This window comes from Castanea sativa, chromosome 2 (genome assembly GCF_040712315.1).
Source record: "Castanea sativa cultivar Marrone di Chiusa Pesio chromosome 2, ASM4071231v1".
In the NCBI taxonomy this organism is placed as follows: domain Eukaryota; kingdom Viridiplantae; phylum Streptophyta; class Magnoliopsida; order Fagales; family Fagaceae; genus Castanea; species Castanea sativa.
This window is the reverse complement of record NC_134014.1, coordinates 24,367,081-24,388,785: the sequence shown is the minus strand read 5'-3', so window position 1 is coordinate 24,388,785 and position 21,705 is coordinate 24,367,081. Positions and strand designations below refer to the sequence as shown.

The 21,705-nt window shown below is 31.9% G+C and overlaps 1 long non-coding RNA gene across 1 annotated transcript; it reads left to right on the top strand.

The window, feature by feature from the left end:
- The first annotated feature begins 13,727 nt into the window (after nucleotides 1-13,727).
- On the top strand, nucleotides 13,728-20,278 carry LOC142626260 (uncharacterized). Its single transcript, XR_012842483.1, has 3 exons — nucleotides 13,728-14,493; nucleotides 14,794-14,870; nucleotides 20,114-20,278. It is a non-coding gene; the product is annotated as an uncharacterized LOC142626260 (long non-coding RNA).
- Nucleotides 20,279-21,705: the final 1,427 nt, after the last annotated feature.

Here is a 21,705-nt window from a genome sequence, read left to right as displayed (position 1 = left end):
ACTTACAAAGCAGAATATATTTAGATTTAAAAAATATATATATATTATTATTTTTTGTTCTAATCTTCTTCTCCAATAATTTTAAAGCAAATAAAAAATCTTAATTTGATTACAATCTAAATTCTTTATCTAATCATTTTATTATTAATTTTTAGATAACATCACTCTTTTTATTCTTATCAACTTTTTAGGAGTGCAAATCAAATAAGATTGAATTTTTTAATAAAAAAATTGATATCAACTTACAAATAAAAAATGAAATAAAAAAAAGAAAAAAGAAAAAAGAAAAGAAAAGAGTTGATATCAATTTGGAATTACACGGAGAACTTTGTATCACAAGCAAAAACATGTTTGTTTATTTATTTATTGATAGAAAGCATTAACACAATTTTAATTGTGCATCGATCATACCAGATCATTTCAATAATTATAAAATATTTGTAAAAAAAAAAATTCTTGCTAGACTTATTGCCTAACTAGTGGCCAATCTTAATAGACTAGAAAATTTGATAAAATAATTTGTGTAAGATACATATTCAATTGATAGAAAGCATTAACACAATTTTAATTGTGCATCGATCATACTAGATCATTTCAATAATTATAAAATATTTGTAAAAAAAAAAAAAATCTTTCTAGACATATTGCCTAACTAGTGGCCAATCTCAATAGACTAGAAAATTTGATAAAATAATTTGTGTAGGATACATATTCAATTGATAGAAAGCATTAACACGATTTTAATTGTGCATCGATCATACTAGATCATTTCAATAATTATAAAATATTTGTAAAAAAAAAATTCTTGCTAGACTTATTGCCTAACTAGTGGCCAATCTCAACAGACTAGAAAATTTGATAAAATAATTTGTGTAAGATACATATTCAATTGATAAAATATAAGTCAAATTATAGAATCTATAGAAAATAATATACATAATTTAAGTAAAAGATTAAAGTACACTTCTAAGTTTTAACCGTTAAAGTTTTGGCTTGTTTTCATTTTGGCCATTATGTTTATTTTAACCATTCATGTTTGATTTCAGTTAGCTATGTTGTCCATTTCTATTACCGCTGAATCACTGATAGTAACAAAAACTGCTTAGGAAAACCCCGTGCCCTTGGCCCAAGCTCCAAGTTCAAATAGTTATGTCATCCCAAGTTTGAATAGTTCGAATCCTACAATGGGAAGCTCTTGGGAAAAAACCCCACATCCTCGACTCAATTACAAACTAGTGTCCTTGTGGGGTTGAGATAACAGTTAGCTATGGTTCACTGTTTATCTTGTTTGCATACCTAAACCTAGCTAGTAGGATACTACTCTAACAACGTCTAGATAAAAAAGTCACTTTAGTCATTTCCTTCTACTCTTTTTCTTTTTAGTTATAATATAAACAAGGGTCATTCTACCGTACCGCCTATTTTTTTTAGGGGTACGGTACCCACCCATATCTGAACCATTGACTTGGTGTTGTTATCATCTTAGCCGTTAATTTAATTTTAGTAGAAACCGGTTACTGGCAAAGCAAGTTAGTGTATATAAACTAAAAAAAAAATAATGATGGTCTCTCTCAGTTTTTTTTCTCATGTGTTCTCCGATATTTCTTCCTCTCTCGCGTTCTTCGCTTCCTCTTGCGTTCTCTGGTAAAGGTTTCTTTCTTTCTAAAAAAAAAATTGAAGGTTTCTTTAAAGGATCATAATCGTTTTGATATTGTTAAAGGTAAGTATCAAAACGATAAAACCCTATTTTGACTGCTATTGTTTTGTTTCCCTTTTTTCTTTATTAGTTTCTTGTGGGTATTGTGTCTGGGGTGGGTGGGGAAGAGTCCTCAATCTTCTTCAGGTCTGTTTGGATGGCATGGGATTTTGTTTAGGATTTGGATTTGGGTGGGTAACTTAAAAAGAGAAGAATTTGTATTTGACCCAAATTCATCATGGAATTCAAGTCCAAATCTATTGATTTCAAATCCCTCACTAACCGTGGAATTTGAGAAATCCTTCCACAATGCTCGCGTCTTCACTGCCTCAAGCTGCGACAACAATGTTAAAGCCGCAACCACCATGGTGTTTAGGTTTGTCTCTCTTAGCTTATCTAAGTTCGTTCTGGGTTTGTTTGTATTTCTGTTTTTGTTTGTGTTTGAGTTGTGTGGGTTTCGTTTGGATTTTTCTATGTGGGTCTGTATCTACTGGTAAGCAGGGGTTGGTTTAGTTTTGTTAAGAAATTGTTGGAGATATTTTTTTAGAGTTTCAAGTTGGTCTAATTGAAATGCAATGAATTGTTTGATGAAATGCCTCTATGAGCTATGTATTTTAACGCATTATAACTTTTTAGATGATAGTGGTGATAACTTTTTAACTAGTTTAACATAAGATGTTTGCTTTGTGTATAGCTACATTGATTTCAAAGTTTGTCACGTTGGTAGATTTGTATCAATGCCTAGTCTTTGATGAGAGAAGACTGCCTAGTGCTAATTATGTAATTGATTCCTTTTGTTTTCATAGAACAGGCAGAACCTTTTTTTTTCATCTCTAATAAGCATTTTGATGGCTTTGCTTAACCCTAGAATAGCTTTGAAATATATTTGTAATGTTGAGTAGATAACATCAATTCATCTCAATCCAACATCCTCTTTTTCTCTTCTTAGTAGTTCATAGTTTTTTGGGGTCTATGTGAGTGACATGGAGATTTATAAGTAAATGATTTTGTCTTTCACATGGGCGGACAGGTAAGATCTTTGCTACATGACAGGGGAGAGTGAGAGAGAAGAGTTGAAGGCCTAGAAGAATCTAGCCTATGTTGGAAATTGCTTCTCCAATTTGTTAATTTACCCTCTATAACAACAACAAAGCTTTACTCCCAAAAATTTGGGGTTAGTTATGGATCTTTAACATTAATCGGGGTTGGTCCCATGTATTCTTCTCTGCCATTCAATTATATCCAAAATCATACCTTTGCCACTTCTTTGATTAACTTGTCATTTTTTACTACTTGCTTATTTACCCTATAATTGATACAATTTCTCCTCGTACCATACTTGCCAATACAGCTGGAAAATATTTTACCATACCAAACTGGTATAATATCCTCTTGGAAAGGTATCGATATGCACTTTAACTCGTTTTGGCTATTTGAGTTGGTAATTCTATTTTAGGCCAGTACAATAAAGGTTGTTTTTATAAATTTGTTAAAGCTAGACACCAATGTATGTAGATGCTAAGCTTGCCAAAATAGCATTTCCAGAAGGACAAGATCATTCGCTTCTCCCACTTTTTCTTCTTCCACATCGTCTACAGCCCCATGTTGCCCACTTCTTCTTGGTTTCTTTGCTAACCACTTTCTTTGTGTTTTTGTTTTGACCGCACAAACACTTTTTATGTTTCTTGGTTTGTCTGTCTAGCAGAACAAGTTAACCTACCCCATATGAATCTTTGGTAACACGCACACACACACACACACACACACATATACATGGACTTGCATTTTGGGCCAAGGTTGATTGGGTTGTTGATTGCTTCTATGAGGAAAAAAATGTAAACCTGGGCAACATATTAGGATGGGCATGGACTTATATTTTTATTGGCTCTTACCAAATTAGCAGGCTCTAACCAAATATATAAGCTCATGAATTTATAAATAAATATACATATTTTAAGTTCATAAATATACAAAAATATTTTTTATAGTGGTAATTCCAAAATGGTACACCGGTACCAAAATATTTTGTTCCTCTAGCCCCTCTTATTGATGCTTTTTATTTGTTATATATATATATATATATTGTTCTAGTTGGCCCCAAACCCAGAAAAAGGAGGGTTGCGGCAAATTGTTGGCTAGCATAAAATGTAGTCACTCTATTATTTTTTTATATAAATTTATGTAGATATGTATATATGTATGTGTCTACACGAAACCTTTACTAGCCATATATGCCTTGTTTCATATACTGTCTACTTTTTTGCTATCTTTTCTTCATATTGAATTTTAAAGCTCATGCCATTTTGGGGATTTACACATATTTCACTCTATTTTGTTCTGGGTTTGCACGTTGAAAAGTTGTCATTTATTAGGGAGTGGTACTCATGTTAGTGTTCATGTCACATAGTTCTAACTTCACTGTTGCATCTTTCTTCTTATTCTTTAGACATTAGGTTTGTTGGATGGCTCTTATGCATTGAGCATCCCTTATATTGTATAATTCACGTTACTCATATTTTTCTTGACGCAGCAATCATGTTTGCTAGATAATTGCAGATGAAGGCATCATTGATCCTTTGGTCAATACTCTAAAGCACTCGCAAACCTCTGAAAGCCTGATTGAAAAGGTGTTTTATTATTATTTTATTTATCTTTATCCCCCATTTCCCATTATAAGAAACAATCCTGAGGATAATGAACCCTTGCTACAATGTAGAGCTTGAACCTACTTGCTCGGATATTAGATCCTAGTAAAGAGATGAAATCTAAGGTTAGTCATTAGTTTCTTGCACCATGTGTGAAAAACTCATAATGTTTTTTTTGTCTTACTGAGTATGTTGATGCATTCCAGTTTTATGATGGACTAGTTAATGGATCAAAAAAGTTATCAGACGCAACAAAAAACCTTGAAGATTCTGCAGTCTTAACTGGAAATATGGTTGACAAACCCATATCAAATGTGAATGCCAGGTCTTTTCCTCTCTTCCCCCCCCTCCAAAAAAGAAACTCCCCTTCTAATTTTATTTTGTTTATTAATTTTAAAACTACTTTTTCATTATTATCATTTATTTCTCCTTTTCATGAAATTTTATTTTTTTCTGTTTCTATATACCCAGTCCATATCTTTGTTTTTTGTGTTCGTGAGAGGAATTCAAAGTTAGGTGATTCTTATTTATTGTTACAGTATTTTGCTTATTGTTCATGACAAACAAATAGAATAAGGTGAGCAGAATGCATATGTTGAGCTCTCATTTTCATATCTTATCTCATAAAAAAAATCTGGTTCACCTATGAAGGAAAAAAAAAATATGGTTCAATATTGACTGCTTTTGTAGTTCTATTGGGAGGAGCAAGCAAAATGAAAGCTTTCTTGTATAATTGACAAGGATTTCTCCTCAAAGATTTCATCTTCATATCCTCTTTAAGAAAAAAAAAAATTATGTGAAAAAAAATTTCATTATTTGTGTGACAGTCTAAAAAGTAAAGACTTCAACTAGATGCTTAAGTTTAGGTTACAAAATAGTAGTATTTTTTAATCAAAACAAATCTGCAAACATGAGTGTGGAATCTATTGATCATAGAAGCTAACCTATTTTGAGTTCACTTCTTGGTCCTCTTTTGGCTTATCACTCATCACTTTCCACTGCAATTGCAATAAAGCCCTCTGTCTGTGGACTAGTGGAGGTAATGCAATCAGATTAGCACTTCTGAAGATATATACTTTGGACTTCTGAAGATCCAACTCCTCTTGCAACATTCTGCACTCATCTTCATGCTCACATCTCAAAGCTCTCATCTGAGCTTCATGTTCATTCCTGAGCAACAATGTTTTCTGCACAAAACTCACATTGTATTAGCCATTGAAGCAAATTTGGGTACTAAAGGTCAATAACTTGAAGCTAATGTACCTCTCTCAATTCATTTTCAACTTCAATTTCAGCACGTTTTAGCTCTTCACTGTGAGAAAAATAATAAGAGAACCACCAAATATGACAAAAGGACTGACACATGATGTTGGAACTGCACAATGTGAGGATGAAACCGTTAAATGTGAGAAAAAAGTAAAGGAACCACCAAATGTGAGAAAAGAACTGTCACATGTGATGTTGGAACTGCACAATGTGAGGATGAAACCATCAAATGTGAGAACAAAGTAAGGGAACCACCAAATATGAGAAAAGAACTGTCACATGTGATGTTGAAACTACACAATGTGTGGGTGGAACCGTCAAGTGTGAGAAAAAAGTAAGGGAACCACCCAATGTGACAAAAGAACTGTTATATGTGATGCTGGAATTGCACAATGTGAGGATGTGATGCTGGAATCGCACAATGTGGGGATGGAACCATTGAATGTGAGAAAAAAAAATAAGGGAACCATTAAATGTGACAAAAGAACTGACACGTGATGTTGGAATTGCACAATGTTATGATGAAACCGTTAAATGTGAGAAAAATAATAAGGGAACCACCAAATGTGACAAAAGAACTGACACGTGATTAGGGCTGTCCACCGGAACCCGTACCCGACCAACCCGAGGCGAACCGTCCGACCCGCACCCGAAACCGGCCGACCCGACACCGGTGAAGGTCGGAGGCGGGTTTCAACCTCCAGAAACCGAGACCGGCGGGTCGGTTGACGGGTCTGCTCTTCAAAATCCGATTCCAACCGATCCGACCGCCTATATATCGGAAACACCCACCAATTTTCTCAGGTATGAGATTTCCGACCATTTCTCGACAGATCCGGCGAGAGCTCTTCGAGATCTCGACAGATCCGTTAAGATCCGGCGAGATCTCTTTGAGAACTCGTCGAGATCTCTTCAAGATTTGGTGAGAAATGAAATGTGCTCGACAGATTTGGTGAGGTTTCCGATCATTTCTCGACATTATGTTGAGATCCGGCGAGAACTCGTCGAGATCTCCTCAAAATTTGCTCGATCCGGCCATGTTTCGGTCAGTTCCGGCCAGATTTCGGCCAGTTCTAGCCTGATTTCGTCTTCCCTGAGTCCGACCGACCACCGACCGATCAGTACCCGATATCTGAGTCGCCCAATCCGACTCATCTAACGGTCGGCGGCGGGTCTGGATGCCGGAGACCCGATGTGGTCGGGTCGGTTCCGGGTTGGGCACAAACCCGACCCGGACCGACCTGTGGACAGGCCTACACGTGATGTTGGAACTGCACAATGTAAGGATGAAACCCTCAAATGTGAGAAAAAAAGTAAGGAAACCACTAACTGTGAGAAAAGAACTGTCACATGTGATGTTGGAACTGCACAATGTGAGGTTGGAACCGTCAAGTATGAGAAAAAAGTAAGGGAAACACCCAATGTGACAAAAAAAACTGTCATATGTGATGCTGAAATCGCACAATGTGTGGATGTGATGCTGGAATCGCACAATGTGAGGATGAAACAATCAAATGTGAGAAAAAAAAAAGAAGGGAACTACTAAATGTGACAAAAGAACTGACACGTGATGTTGGAATTACATAATGTGAGGATAGAATTGTCAAATGTAAGAAAAAAAAAAAAGGAAACCACCAACTATGAGAAAAGAACTGTCACTTATGATGTTGGAACTGCACAATGTGAGAATGGAACTGTCAAATGTGAGAAAAAAAAGTAAGGGAACCACCAAATGTGAGAAAAGAACTGTCACATGTGATGTTGGAATTGCACAATATGAGGATGAAACCGTCAAATGTGAGAAAAAAGTAAGGAAACCACCCAATGTGACAAAAGAACTGTCATATGTGATGTTGGAACCGCATAATGTGATGATGGAACCATCAAATGTGAGGAAAAAAAAAGTAAGGGAACCACCAAATGTGAGAAAAGAACTGTCACATGTGATGTTGAAATTACACAATGTGAGGATAGAACCGTCAAATGTGAGAAAAAAGTAAGGGAACCACCAAATGTGAGAAAAGAACTGTCACATGTGATGTTAAAACTGCACAATGTGTGGGTGGAATCGTCAAATGTGAGAAAAAAAGTAAGGGAACCACCAAATGTGACAAAAGAGTTGTCATATGTGATGTTGGAACTGCACAATTTGAGAATGAAACCGTCAAATGTGAGAAAAAAAAGTAAGTGAACCACCAAATGTGAGAAAAAAACTATCACATGTGACATTGAAACTACACAATGTGAGAATGAAACCGTCAAGTGTGAGAAAAAAGTAAGGAAACCATCCAATGTGACAAAAGAACTGTTATATATGATGTTGGAAATGCATAATGTGAGGATGAAACCATCAACTATGAGAAAACAATAAGGGAACCACCAAATGTGAGAAAATAACTGTCACATGTGATGTTGGAACTGCACAATGTGAGGATGGAACCGTCAAGTGTGACAAAAAAGTAAGGGAACCACCCAATGTGACAAAATAACTTTCATATGTGATGTTGGAACCGCATAATGTGAGGATGAAATCGTCAAATGTGAGAAAAAAAGTATGGGAACCACCAAATGTGAGAAGAGAACTGTCACATGTGATGTTGGAACTACACAATGTGAGGATGAAACCGTCAAATGTGAGAAAAAAGTAAAGGAACCACCAAATGTGAGAAAAGAACTGTCACATGTGATGTTGGAACTGCACAATGTGAGGAGGAACCGTCAAATGTGAGAAAAAAGTAACCTGGTGTAGCAGGTTACCTATTAGTAGGTACCGTACCCCCCTCTTTTTGGGGGGTACCATAGAATTACTCTATAAACAAAAACCAAAAAACAAAATGCTTTCCATATCTGTTAAGAGAAGACTGTTAGTGACCAATGAACTACTTCTTCCATCCTCGTGAAAAGGAACTAGACAAATTTTTTCTTTAATTATTGAGCCAACTAAATAAAAGTTCAAACAATTGACATTTTTGGTATTATCATTTATCACCATAAACAAAAGATTACTTTAGAAACCCATTTGGAGGAAAAGATAAAAAAGAAAAAAAAATTCCAAAGGTCCCCATGTAAATAAATCTATTTTCTACGTGCAGTTGACTATAAATATTGAACTATCCCCAACCCACGAAAGGATCAATTTTGAACTAAGGAGTTTTGTCACGAAAACCACTAAAATTAGAGAAAATGAAAATAATTAAGGTAAGAATAAGAAGCAATTTTTAGAATTCGGATATTATATTATATTGTTGATCAAGTGACGTCGATTAAAAGAATAAGTCTTGTGCCACATAAAGTGCCACAATAAATGTTACAACTCGCCCATGTGGCAAGTTGTGGTTGATGAAGTGATGGTGGTGGGTCCCTGTGAGGACACCCTTTCACTAACCACAACTCGCTACATGGACAAATTGTGGTATTTGTTGTGCCACTTTATGTGGCACTAGAGAGTCTCCGATTAAAAAGCTATTGTCAGGCCAACTTATAAGTAATAAAATTTATACTAATTTTTAACAATTTTCCTATTTTAATAAGTTGAAAACTAGAGATCCGAAAAAGTTCATGCATGTAAGCTTATAGTTATAGCTATTAGGTCTGCCAATAACTTTCGCTTCTACTAGCAAACCTATTTTGTCACATATCGCAAAAGTTCTCTTTAATAATGTTTGTAAAGGACTTTATTCAAGCCTACGATATAGATGTATAATGGTTGCGAATAATAATAAAATGGACTTGGATCTGATTCATTAGAAATCTTCTTGAGTTTCTTGTTATCTGAAGCCGGGGACTACAAATTATTGGCTCTCATTTTTCAATCCTTATAACAACTAGATAATTTTCCGCGCAATGCGCGGATACTTGGTAATTTCATTTGAAAATAATTTTTATTTTTTTAAGACCCATGTATAGTAATCATATTGTTATATAGTATTAATGATGTTTCTCATAATATTGTTGAATGCTTTGAAACTTAATTTTCTTAATTCGTATTTTATAATTTTAATTTTTCTTTATCCTAAAAGTAGTTTCCGACTATTGAGTGGATTTTCTTTACTAATATATATATATATATATATATATATATATATATATATATATATATATATATATTGTAATTACATAGTTATTAGAAATTTCTAGGAGTTTACATCATATTATAAATTTAATATTTAAAATAATAAAATAACATCTAGATAAAAGGTAAACTTTATTTCTAAAACTGAACACTTCCTCAACCACTTCATTCTCACCACCAAATTCCAAGACCCCAATCTCAAACACTTTGTTCGTAATCCAAATGAAACAAAATTATTTGTATAGCAACATATAGAGAACTTAATCAAATAAAGAAAAACACTTCCATTTATCAATATTTAATCGCCTATAATATGGCTTTTATATTCTTTAAAAAAAACAAAAAACAAAGAGAATTCTAAAATTCAAGAAAAGTATAAGTTAAAAATGGGAGAACTAATCTTGTATTATTAATTTTACACATGAGCTTTGTCTTTATATAGAGAAGTACAGCATGCTAATTAACTTACAATAGTACATCAAAACCATAACAACAAATTAAATCATTTGAAACTAATCTTAACAAACCACAACAATTATAATTTACAACACTAACAAACGTAATCAAAAAAATATAGGTGGATAAGTATTATACGTGAAAGATACATGAGAAAGAACATAAAAATTATGTGAAGAACTACCTAATTGTAGCTTTGATGGAGAGAACTAACAATATGATTGTGATTTATACACCGTTTCACACTATTCCTGAATAGCTGCAACTAAACTTAGGGTTGCAACTAAAGTTGAGATAATTTTGATTCACAACAAAGAAAACTCCATAATAATCATCGTTTTTTACTTTTATGGTTGAGGCTCATACCAATACCACACTAAATAGTAGTAAAAAAAAATGAAAAAGAAACCAAGAAATTGTGAGGTCTAAAACAAAATCAAAAAGCACCTAACCTGTGGCATGAAGATTAAAGACTATAGGTAGGTATATATAAAATAGTAGAAGTGCAAGAGGTGAAAAGGGGTGAGTGAAAACACAAAAACTTTTGTGCTTTGTGAGAGAAAGGAAAGTCTTGAAATAATGAACTCAAGAAAATAAAGAGTCTTTATCTTTTAAATTTTAATTAGTCTTTATCTATAATGTGGCACTTGAGAAATGTCCTCATACAATGAATCTAAGAAAATAATTTTCTTACCTTTTGAATATTTTTTTCATGGGAATTATTATTTGAATTTTAATTAGTCTTTATCTCTTATGTGGCACTTGAGTAAAGAATTTATGTGAACAAATTCCTTGTCAAAGAGAGCACCACATGACAGAACCTCATACTCTCTCACGTGAGGTCTCTGCTTTTATATATAATGTTGATATTGATTGATTGATGATTGATTAATAATCATATGACATCGTAGTGTTTTTAACGAAGATATCAATGAATCAAATCATTCCTTCACTGATTATTGAATTATTAAAAAAAAAAATCTCATACGGTTGCATTGGATTTGGAAAACAATTGTTATTATAAATTTAACAAATATGAGTATAGGAAATTTTATTCAAACAAAAGTGTTTGTGATATTATGGATTTGAAACAATGCTTAGACCTAATTATTTCAAATAAACCACACACACACACACACACACACACACACACACACACACACACACACATATATATATATATATATATATATATATATATATATATTATAACTCAAATCACTTCATAAATTTCATCGATAAGAAACAATTTTTCATTCCATATTTAGTTCAATTCATTGAACTAAAATTAATGTTTAAATCATTTTTTTAAATACATCTATTAAAATGAACCATAAAAGAATTAGCAAAATTTTGTCATTCATTTTTTTTTTTTTCCCTTTTGTGCTAAAGGAACAAGAAGAGGCCTAAGCAAGATCTGACTTAAAATCAGTGGGAGGCTTAACGGATTAGATCAAAAATCATAAGATTTTACATTTCATTTAAAAAATATATATATCAGTAATGATTTTCTATGTTAAATAATCATTAGAGTTGTCCCTGAAAAAGTTAAAATTCAATATAGTGTATGTGTTATACTTTATATGACCATCGGTCAAAAAAATACTTTATATGACTATATCCCTATTAATTAAAAAGGAGAAGCCTTTGTCGTCGCCGGTGGAGCAATCATGGGCGTGGCAAATGCTGTCTAATGACTATTCTTGGCCTTCACAAGTGATGTTTGAGAAGGATGAGATGGGATGCCTCACCAATCTGAATCTGTAGAGCTTGGTAAGTTTTGGATTCAATTGGATGGGTTGACGGTACTACTACTAATACTATGTTGATGTTGTGGTTGTGGTTGTGGTTGTTGGTAAAACTATTGGTTTTAGAGCTACATCTAAACTTGGAATTGGTAGTTTTAATTTGGGGATTAAATTGTGATATTATTGCGTCACTATGGCATTATTTTTTTAGTTACTATCATGAAATTCTTGCACTTTTTATAGCTAATTGATTAAGATATCAACATTTCAATTTTCACCCTATTATAATTACGATCTTAGAAAATCGAACTTTTCTTCAATTAAAATGTTTTTGTGCTTTAATTTTAACTCTAATATCAATTTTGAAATTAAAGAAAAGCTACTTTCATTGACATAAAAATTGTAGGTGTTGATATTGGGGAGATAAAGACTTTAGTGGCATAAGCAATGAAGAAATTAACACTATAAAATCTATGTATAAAGCATAAATCATACAAAAAAGACACCTAGGAACCAATATGTTTGTAGGTGACAATGTGAACTGTGATCTGGTGACATTTGTTGGTTGCATGAATTAGAAGAATTTTTTCCCCAATGTATTTAGTTTGAATTTAATTTTACTAGAAAACTTCAAATATTAACTATGACTAACAATAATAATATTCATGAATGGGTTATAAATAATTTCTTACAAAATTTATCAAAATGCACCGTGCATTGTGGGGATATCGGCTAGTGTACAATAATGAATAAACTAAAACTGGAGGGGTTGCACATTGTAAGTAAAAGACTGGAGTTCAAGCTTGAAAAATGAAGTGAGATACTTTGATTAGCCAAAGATGATTTATTCTAGGGCCTTTTTTCGGTTAAGAAATGTTTAATGAGATGTTTTTGGGCTAAAATCAATTAAAACACAATCTACATGGTCTAAAGTTTAATTACACAAGCAAGAAACAACAAAAACACTTTAGAGATAAACTCTTCAAACTTTCATATATATCTCTTTTTTGGGTGTGAATTTTGAAAATCTAACCATTGAATTTCATGTTTCTTATGTTCTTAACAAACGTATTAAATTTCATTCAAATCAGATGTTATTTATGGTTCGATCAATAAATTTATTTATTTTTACACAATTTTAAACTTGAAATTTTAACATTTGTTTGATAAAATAACAATTGATCTTTGCTTCTTCTTCTTTTTTGAAATTTTGCAAGCAAGAACTATATAATAATAACATGTAATTTGACTATTAGATTTTCAATATTCACACTCAATATCAAGATATATGAGGAGTTTGGAGAGAGGCTTTGTTATTTTGACCCTAATGCTCATGCAATTTGGATCGTTTAGCCTACGGTGTTGACATAAGGTGCAATATCCAATAAATTTACATAACATCAAACACAAAGACCTTTTTTTTTTTTGAGAAAGAGAGGGGGGGGGGGGGGGGGGGTTGGATAGTACATCAAACATAAATAAACCAAAGAATGAATTTTTGAATTGTCCTTAGATTTCGTCATGATTTTATTGTTTCACAGCAGAGGACAAATATCAGAAAAGGGGAAAGAGTAAGGCACCCCAATGATGCTTTGGTCTTTTAAGTGATCTATTCTAGATGAATTAATCTTCTTCACACCTTATATCCTAAATCACAAACAGTAAACTAAAAGAGTATCATATTATAATTATTCCCTTTTTATCCCCCTGCATCCATAATTGTCCTCACTCCTGAGTCCTGACTCCACTCACTTGTTACAAACCCCATGCCATGAAAGCAAATAGCCTGGGACTGAAAAAAGTGAATAGAATCCCACTAACAGTCAAAAAGTTGAGCACTCTCAAATCTCTACCCTTTTTGTTTCACCCATTTCATCTCACTAATGAGTGTTGAGGCAAAAAGCAAAAGAAAACAACACTTAGTGGAGGAGGCATGAAACATGATGGTACTCCCTCCTATATATTTTTCCAGCTATCTTTTCCCAACCTAAAAAACCCCACTACAACCCCACATCCCAAACAGGCCAGCCCACTCTCTTACATGCAAAGCAAGCTATAATCATTAGGAGATAACCCTCACACTAATTATTTACAATATCTATCCCTCTCATGCTGCTTCACCATTTCATTTGTTTGATCTGATGCCCTTCCAAAACTCATATAGCTTCGAGGCTGGTCATGGTATCAATAAGTACTAGAAACGGCAGTGAGAGATATAACCTTGTTGTCTGTACTCCTGGCGGCGTCGGCGCAGAACAGGTGCTCTGCTTTAGTGTGCTCTTGCTATGTACCATCGAGGAGTTTGGACAACAAAGGTGAGGAAAGAAACAGAAGCAGCAACAATAACAATACAAAGAAGCAATCTCTTGCTGAAAAGAGAGATGGGGTCATGGAAGAGCTCCATAATCATGAATTACAACTTCAAAATGGGGGCAACTACAGTAGGAGTAGTGGGTCTAATGGGCCTCACATTGAACATCCTACTCTTAAGAGTAATCTCAAGAAAACAACAATAGTGGATGGTAATCAACTAAGGCTAGAAAAGAGGAAAGTTAGTTGGCCTGATGCTCATGGCAAAGATATTGCTCATGTCCATGAATTTGAACCAAGGTAAAACCATCCCCCACCAACTTTACTTTCATGATGGGTTTTCAATTTATTAGAAAAAATGTCAGTACACATATTTTCTTGAATAGTTCCAGTGGTGTTGTGTCATAGACTTAAATCGTTGGGAACTAATTCAAGTACTGCAAACCTTTTTCCCAAATGAAATATGTGACAAGAAGAGATCATGATGGCAAGCTTAGGAACCAAAACCCATCCATAGTTCGTCACAACTTTGTTTTAGAATTTGGATTCTGGTTAATTACACCAACTCTGATATTTTTCTCACTCTTTATCTGTTTGTAGTGTGTCAGAGGATGGGGAACTCGGGGGAGTAAGGAACTCTTGTGTTTGTGCTATTCAATGAATCCAGATGTCTAAAGGTACAATGCCCTGCTTCTCAATAACCTTTTAAAATTTTCTATAAACATCATGTGTATAAGTATATATGCCATTGAATTCAAACATGATGTTTCATACTAGTATAATGTTCATATGTGGATGTTGAACCCATAATATATAAATAAATAAAGGGCAGTAACCTGCGCACAATACTTCCACTGGCCCCATAATATATGATTACATTATTTGAAAAATGATTATTCTGCTTACTTAGAAGGTATAGCTCTTGCTGAATAATTTAAATGAATTCTCAAAAGCTATCAAAGGAGAAAGTTATGGAGCATTGATGGGAACCATTTAGGTGTGCACAATAGCAAAGGAAAATAGTAAGTCTTAATTGTTCAAGCAAATGTATCTGAACTTGAGGCAGGAGGAAAAAGTACTAAAACATCATTTGAGAGACAAAACTACAGGTAGCACGGGAAAACAATTTTTTGTAGTAATCATATATGTGCATCATGATATGATATACAATGTGAATACACTGAATAAATTTCACACAAGGTTAAGCAGTCAGTACACTTGTCCAATATAAAATCTTAATTGTTAAATACATTTTTTCCACTTCAGCCTACCATAAGCTACATAGACCTTAACTAAACGTCTACTCTGAAAAGATGTTTGATAGAATTTTCATAAGCTCAATCTAGGAAACATTGCCGAATTGGAATTCTCTATAATCAGCAATCATACTATACAAAACTAAAAGGTGAGAATGCTTCTCAAATGGGAATGCAAGGCAAGAAGTCAAGCTACTTGTGAAAGGCAAATACATATATTTTCAGAAAGTCATCTAATCTGAAATTGTTAGGTGAACTGCTAATGTTAGACAGGTTTCATTTCTTCATATTGCTACCAAGTAAAATTATTCATAAATTAAGTATTACCAAACTACCTGGCAAAAGGATAAGCATTGCATATGGAATTCAAGTACCTCCCAACACAATTCAGGGATTGAGATTTGAGCAATTGTCCGTTTTGAAGTAGCAAGCTGTCATGAAAAGGACTGACATCTAAAAGAACAATCACTATAAGGTGATCACAGAAAAACAGATTGACATAAATACACAAAAGACAAAAAGGTTAAATCCAGACAACAATTTATTTGCAAGCAACAGAAAACTCGTGTCATTTTCTAACATTTTCTTTGGACCTGATTAAGATGTGCTGTCCTAGAAATCTTGACATTGTTTTCTTCACGACTAAAACTAACATTTAGTTTTTTTATATTTTGGGGTTGTTTATATCTAGACAAAGTTTGGCAACAAGCTTCCTTGTAGCCTAACTTAATATATTTTTATTAGATGTGAATTTTGACAGGTTCTTTATTAGATTACATTTTCTTCTTATATTATTCATGTTTACAAAATTTCTAGAAAATCAAAAATCAATAACTATGTCTTCAATAAAAATTTAAATTTCAAGTTTTTGTAATCTAAAACTATGTATAAAAAATAATTTATAGATCAAATAGTAAATAATATCTGATTGGCACGAAATTTAATGTGTATCAAGAAAATCCAATTCAATAGTTAGAGTTTCAAAATATGTAGTCAAGTTAATTTTTTTAGTAGGAGTTAAGCTACAACTAAGTTTGTAGCCAAATTTTGTTCTTTTTATTTTGAACCTTAACTTTTCAAAATTTGCATTTTGAATTTTTATATTTGATTCTGTTTTTATATTGACCACTTTGCTTTTTAAAATTTTCATTTTAACCCTTTATAATTAATTCCGTTTTTGTTTGGGTCCTTATGTTTAAAAAAATTTCATTTCACGAAAGGTTGAAAGGCTAAAATGAATGGTCAAGATAAAAATTTTAAAACATAAAGGTCCAAAATGAAAATACTCAAAACTTTAAAGACAATACTTTAATCTTTTGTTCATTCTAGAAAATAGATATACAATATGTTGGTTCTATATGTGAAGCAACTAATGTAGCTGCCTAAGGCCCAAGTAGAAAAAAAGCCCCTAAATTTTAACCAATAGGGTTTGTTTTTAATATTATAATAGTATTAATTAAGTCCAAATATTAGTCAAAAAATTAAATAATATTTTTTTATCAAATGAAAAACAAGAAAAAAAAATGTTACGTCCACAACATTTTTTATAACACTTTTAGAATAAGTCCTAAGTAATAGGTTGTTACAGGGTATTATTGATAACAAAAAATTAATTTCAGTGATGAATTTAAATTAAAACCAGTAACAAATTAACACCTAGGATTTGTTATGAAAATATTAGGCTAAAATGCAAAACTGACCTTTTAACTTTCTTCAGATTTCATTTTAGTTTTCTAACTTTACTTTCATTCATTTCAGTCTTCTAAATTTCAGATTTATTCAATTAAAGCATTTCTGTTAACTTTTGTTAAATTTTCTTTAAAAAAAATCTGGAAAATATTTTTCAATCATTAATTGAATTTTTTTAATTTAAAAAATTTGAAGAAAAAATTGTGAAATTTGAAAAATTAACCACAACATATAACAAAAGAAAATGGAAAAAGCCTTAATTGAATAAACTTGAAAGTTAGAGGATTGAAATGAACAAAAGCAGAGTTAGAGGACTGAAATGAAATCTGAAGAAACTTAGAGGGTCAGTTTTGCATTTTATCCAAAATATTATGAATGTAGCACTTCTAAAAAAAAGAGCAATACAAATATATATATATATATATATATATATATATATATATATATATATATATATATATATTCACGACATTTTTCATAAGTTGAGTTGATAAACTTTTACTAGTTTTTATCTAAGTCCGCATCATTTTTATTACTTACCACTATCAATCAGTCATATCAACAGGTATGAAAAATTTTGTCAAAGTTTTTGTCTACAGACTTAAAAAAAAAAAAATCTACATGGTTCATGTTAATTAGTAGCGATTTTTGCATCTAAAAAAAGATAATAAAATTTAAGTAATATTTTATTTTTTTTAAATCATATTTCTATATATATATATATATGTAATGTTTCAATTTCAGTTTTCACCTTAAGATTTTTTAAATCTTACATTTTATTACCCTAAAAGTTACCGTGGTTTTTTAGTGGAATTATATTGTACTTTTGTGTTAGAATCCATTTTTCTCTCCCTTGTGTGTGTGTTTATTTCTATAAACAAAAAAAAAAACAATTTATACACAAAAAAGACACTAACATACCGAAAAAAGCATTGTTTATTCAACTTGTATATCTTGCCATTTTATTTCCACACATTAGGATTTTATCAAAGCGGAATAAACTCATCTAGAAACTATTAATGTTATCTCTTTCTCTCCTAGAGTTCAACCAAAAAAAAAAAAACACTATCATAGTATCATTGTCTTTAGAACATCTTGTTATTGATGTAGAGTTCAACAGAGTGGTTCAAAGAGTTTTGATTGTCGCACTAATAAAAGTACGGCGTTAAATTTGTCACACACAAAAAAAACACTAGAGTTTTTTTTTTGGAGGGGGGGGGGGGATGGTGGGTGTGGAGTTCTTCTAATTAGTGTTTTATATAAGAGGAGAGAACTTGATGTGGTGCATTTGTGTATGAAGACATTATTTAAAAATGAGTGTTAATTCCGATTATCATCTAAATTTTCATCTGCCCTCCCCTCTAAGATTCTATTGATACAAATATACAAGACTATAGTGCATGGGGGCTCGAACTAGAAATGACAAGCTAATTTGAACGGGTAGGTGGGTTCCAAATTTCCTAGCTCAACTAGTAAAGTTTTTATCTTTAAAGAAGAAATTTGGGATTTGTATTATGTTTACTCTAGAAACCAATTTGTGTCTTCACCTAATGATAAAAAGAAATCATTATAAAGCGGATTTTATAGATTAAAATTCTATTGCATCTATTTAAAAATAATAAATTTTGAATGGGCTGGAATTTGGGATGAAAATTTTAAATTAGTAAAATTTAATTATTCTTTAACAAAGTTCTTTAGATTACAATTCTTATGAATATATCAATTCCCATGAAATGTGAAAATTCTTGCTCCTACCTCTTGGGTAGGAAATGTCAATTCTTGCATATCTTGTATATATGAAAATTGCTAATACTTAAATCCAACTTATCACATTTTCTTTTCACTAATTACATAGGGTAAAAATTTTAGAACAATAATATTTATTTTTCACCCAAATAAGATGTTTATTAATGTTCAATGATATTTTTATCACTAAAAAATATTCATAATTCTCAAATTATTAATTTTTTTAGTTATTTATATATATATATATATATATATATATATATATATATATATGATAATAGGTGAAGTTGAGAGAAAATACAATTAAATTCTGAATTGAAGTCTAATTTTGTGCCACGTATCTTATCTAATTTTAAATTTATGTGTAAAGTGAATTATTATGTGCAAAAATCAAAGAGTCTAAATTCAATTAAATTCTAAATTAAATTTCAATTGAAGTTCAATTTTGTGTCATGTGCTCCATCTAATTTTTTTTTTTTTTTTGTGGCAAGTAAATTATTGGGTGAAAAAACCGAAGAGTCTAAATTCAATTAGATTCTAAATCATGTCTAATTTTACGCCATGTGTCTCATCTAATTTTTTAATTTTTGTGTCAAGTAAATTATTAGGTACAAAAATCAAAGAGTCTAAATTCAATTTAGAATTTAATTAAATTCTAAATTGAGTTTTAATTGAATTTCAAATTTGTTCCATGTGCCCCTTTTAATTTGTATGGCAAGTGAAATATTAGGTACAAAAACTAAAGAGTCTAGATCCAATTAGATTCAAAATCATATATATATAAAAAATTGTGATTGGTTTTAAATGTACCTGTGCATAGGCATGGAGTTACACACTAGTTGAAATAATACGTGTAAGATAACTGGATTTTAAATTCTAAATATATTGTTTTTAATAATATGATATAAATTCAAACTTTAAGTATATTCAAACAACATAAATGTCATCTCTCAAAATTTTGATTCCTGTTAATTTAAACTCTTGAGAATTTATAACTCTAGTTTTGAAACTCCCAACAATCAAACGGGTCCTAACTCCAAAAACAAAATGGGGTCTCGAGAACCAAGCAAGCATGGAAAAAAGAGATGATCTGATTTAACTCACTTCCTTTTGTTCTCTAGTTTACCTTGAAGGTTCCATTTCTCATTTTTCATGGTTGTTTACTACTTACTAGCAGTACCCTCACTACATTTCAACTCACATAATTCTTTCTTTCTCTTTTCTTGCAGGTGGATCTCCTTGCCTACTTTTCTTCTGAAACATAGTATAAGATTCAAATATTTTGTCTTTTGCTTAGTCAAAGTAAAGTCGATTTGGATGTAGTAAGTCCAAAAGAAAAAGAAAATTCTTATCGACTAGAACAAAGGAAATGAAAAGTTATTTTTTGTTCATCATCAAAATGCCTCCAAGCATATGAAGGCCCTTGCCCATTTCTTTATACTTTTTTTTCTGTATATATTTTTTGTTAATACGAGCTTTGGAATATAAGAAAAACATTGAAATGACCCTAGTTAAGACTTGATGCTTCTAGGTGAATGAGCAGCAAGAATAGGAAGATCGAGCTGATAAATAAATCTAGAGGTTAATCCCATAAAAATAAGGTGATATTAGGAGGACTGATTTGAAATGTTTTAGATATTGTATGTTCATGCATGTGCAAGGAAAATAAGAACTGAGTTTTAGAATCTTGCTCAAGTTTGATAAAGGTTTGCTCGAGTGAGGGATGTGCATACTTTCTATTTGGACCTTGCTACGAGCGAGAGATAGGTGAGACTTTCTATCTAATTTTGAAAACTATTACTAAAGAGCTCAAGCTAGCAGAGTAGTTTGCCCAAGAGAGGTGCATTCTTTCTTGCTCCTCGAGCAAGACAACATTTTAGGGTATGATTTCTACTGAATTTGGCAAAAACCAAGCAAAAGGAGTCTTGTTATGTCCCCTAACGGTTAGTAACAACCTTGGCAACATTTTACAGTGCTTCTCCCTACATAAATGACCTTTCAAAGGTTTTTTTTTTTTTTTTTTCATTGGGAACTCTCTTATTTTCTTACATATAATCATCCATATTCATCTATTTAAAGAGTTATGATAGATTTCACAAATTTAACACAACATACATAAAAATTCATATGCCTCTCCAAGACTGCTACTTGTAAAATCCAAGCTTTGTTATATGTGAAGGATGATTTGCCTAGAACTTAGCAAAGTCAATCGAGTGGAGGGGCAAATATCTTCTTAAGAAAAATGATTGATTCATGCCTCTAAATCTAAGGATTTGGTCCCCAAATGAGAAAAACAGAGGCTGATAAAGTATGAATAACACCCCTAGAATCCAACTTCTAAGATTTGATTCCCACATTTAAAAAAAAAAAAAAAAAAAGACAAAAAAAAAAAAACAAAAAAACAAAAACAAAAACAAAATCAAAAAGAAAAACAAAAAACAAAAAAAACAAAAAACAAAAAAAAAAAACCCAGAGGCTGATAAACCAAGGATAACAAGATGCACAAGCAGCGATGCTTCCTTTGGAGAATCCAATTCCCTGCGTCCCCTAGAAAGGGTGAAAAATTGAAACGAATTGCTACTGTTGTTACAAATAATAAGTAACATATATTGACAAGAAAAATGATTAAAAACAAAACAAATGTGAGGACAAATTGTACCTTTAACCCCATAATTTAGACGTGGTTTTAAATTAATCAACAAATACATTTAAAAGAAACGACACCGAGTTATTATTTCAACACAGACATACTACACGTAAACATTATTTCCCTCTTAAGTCATATTTAAGTATTTTCCACTAACCGTTTCTCGCTGCGGGT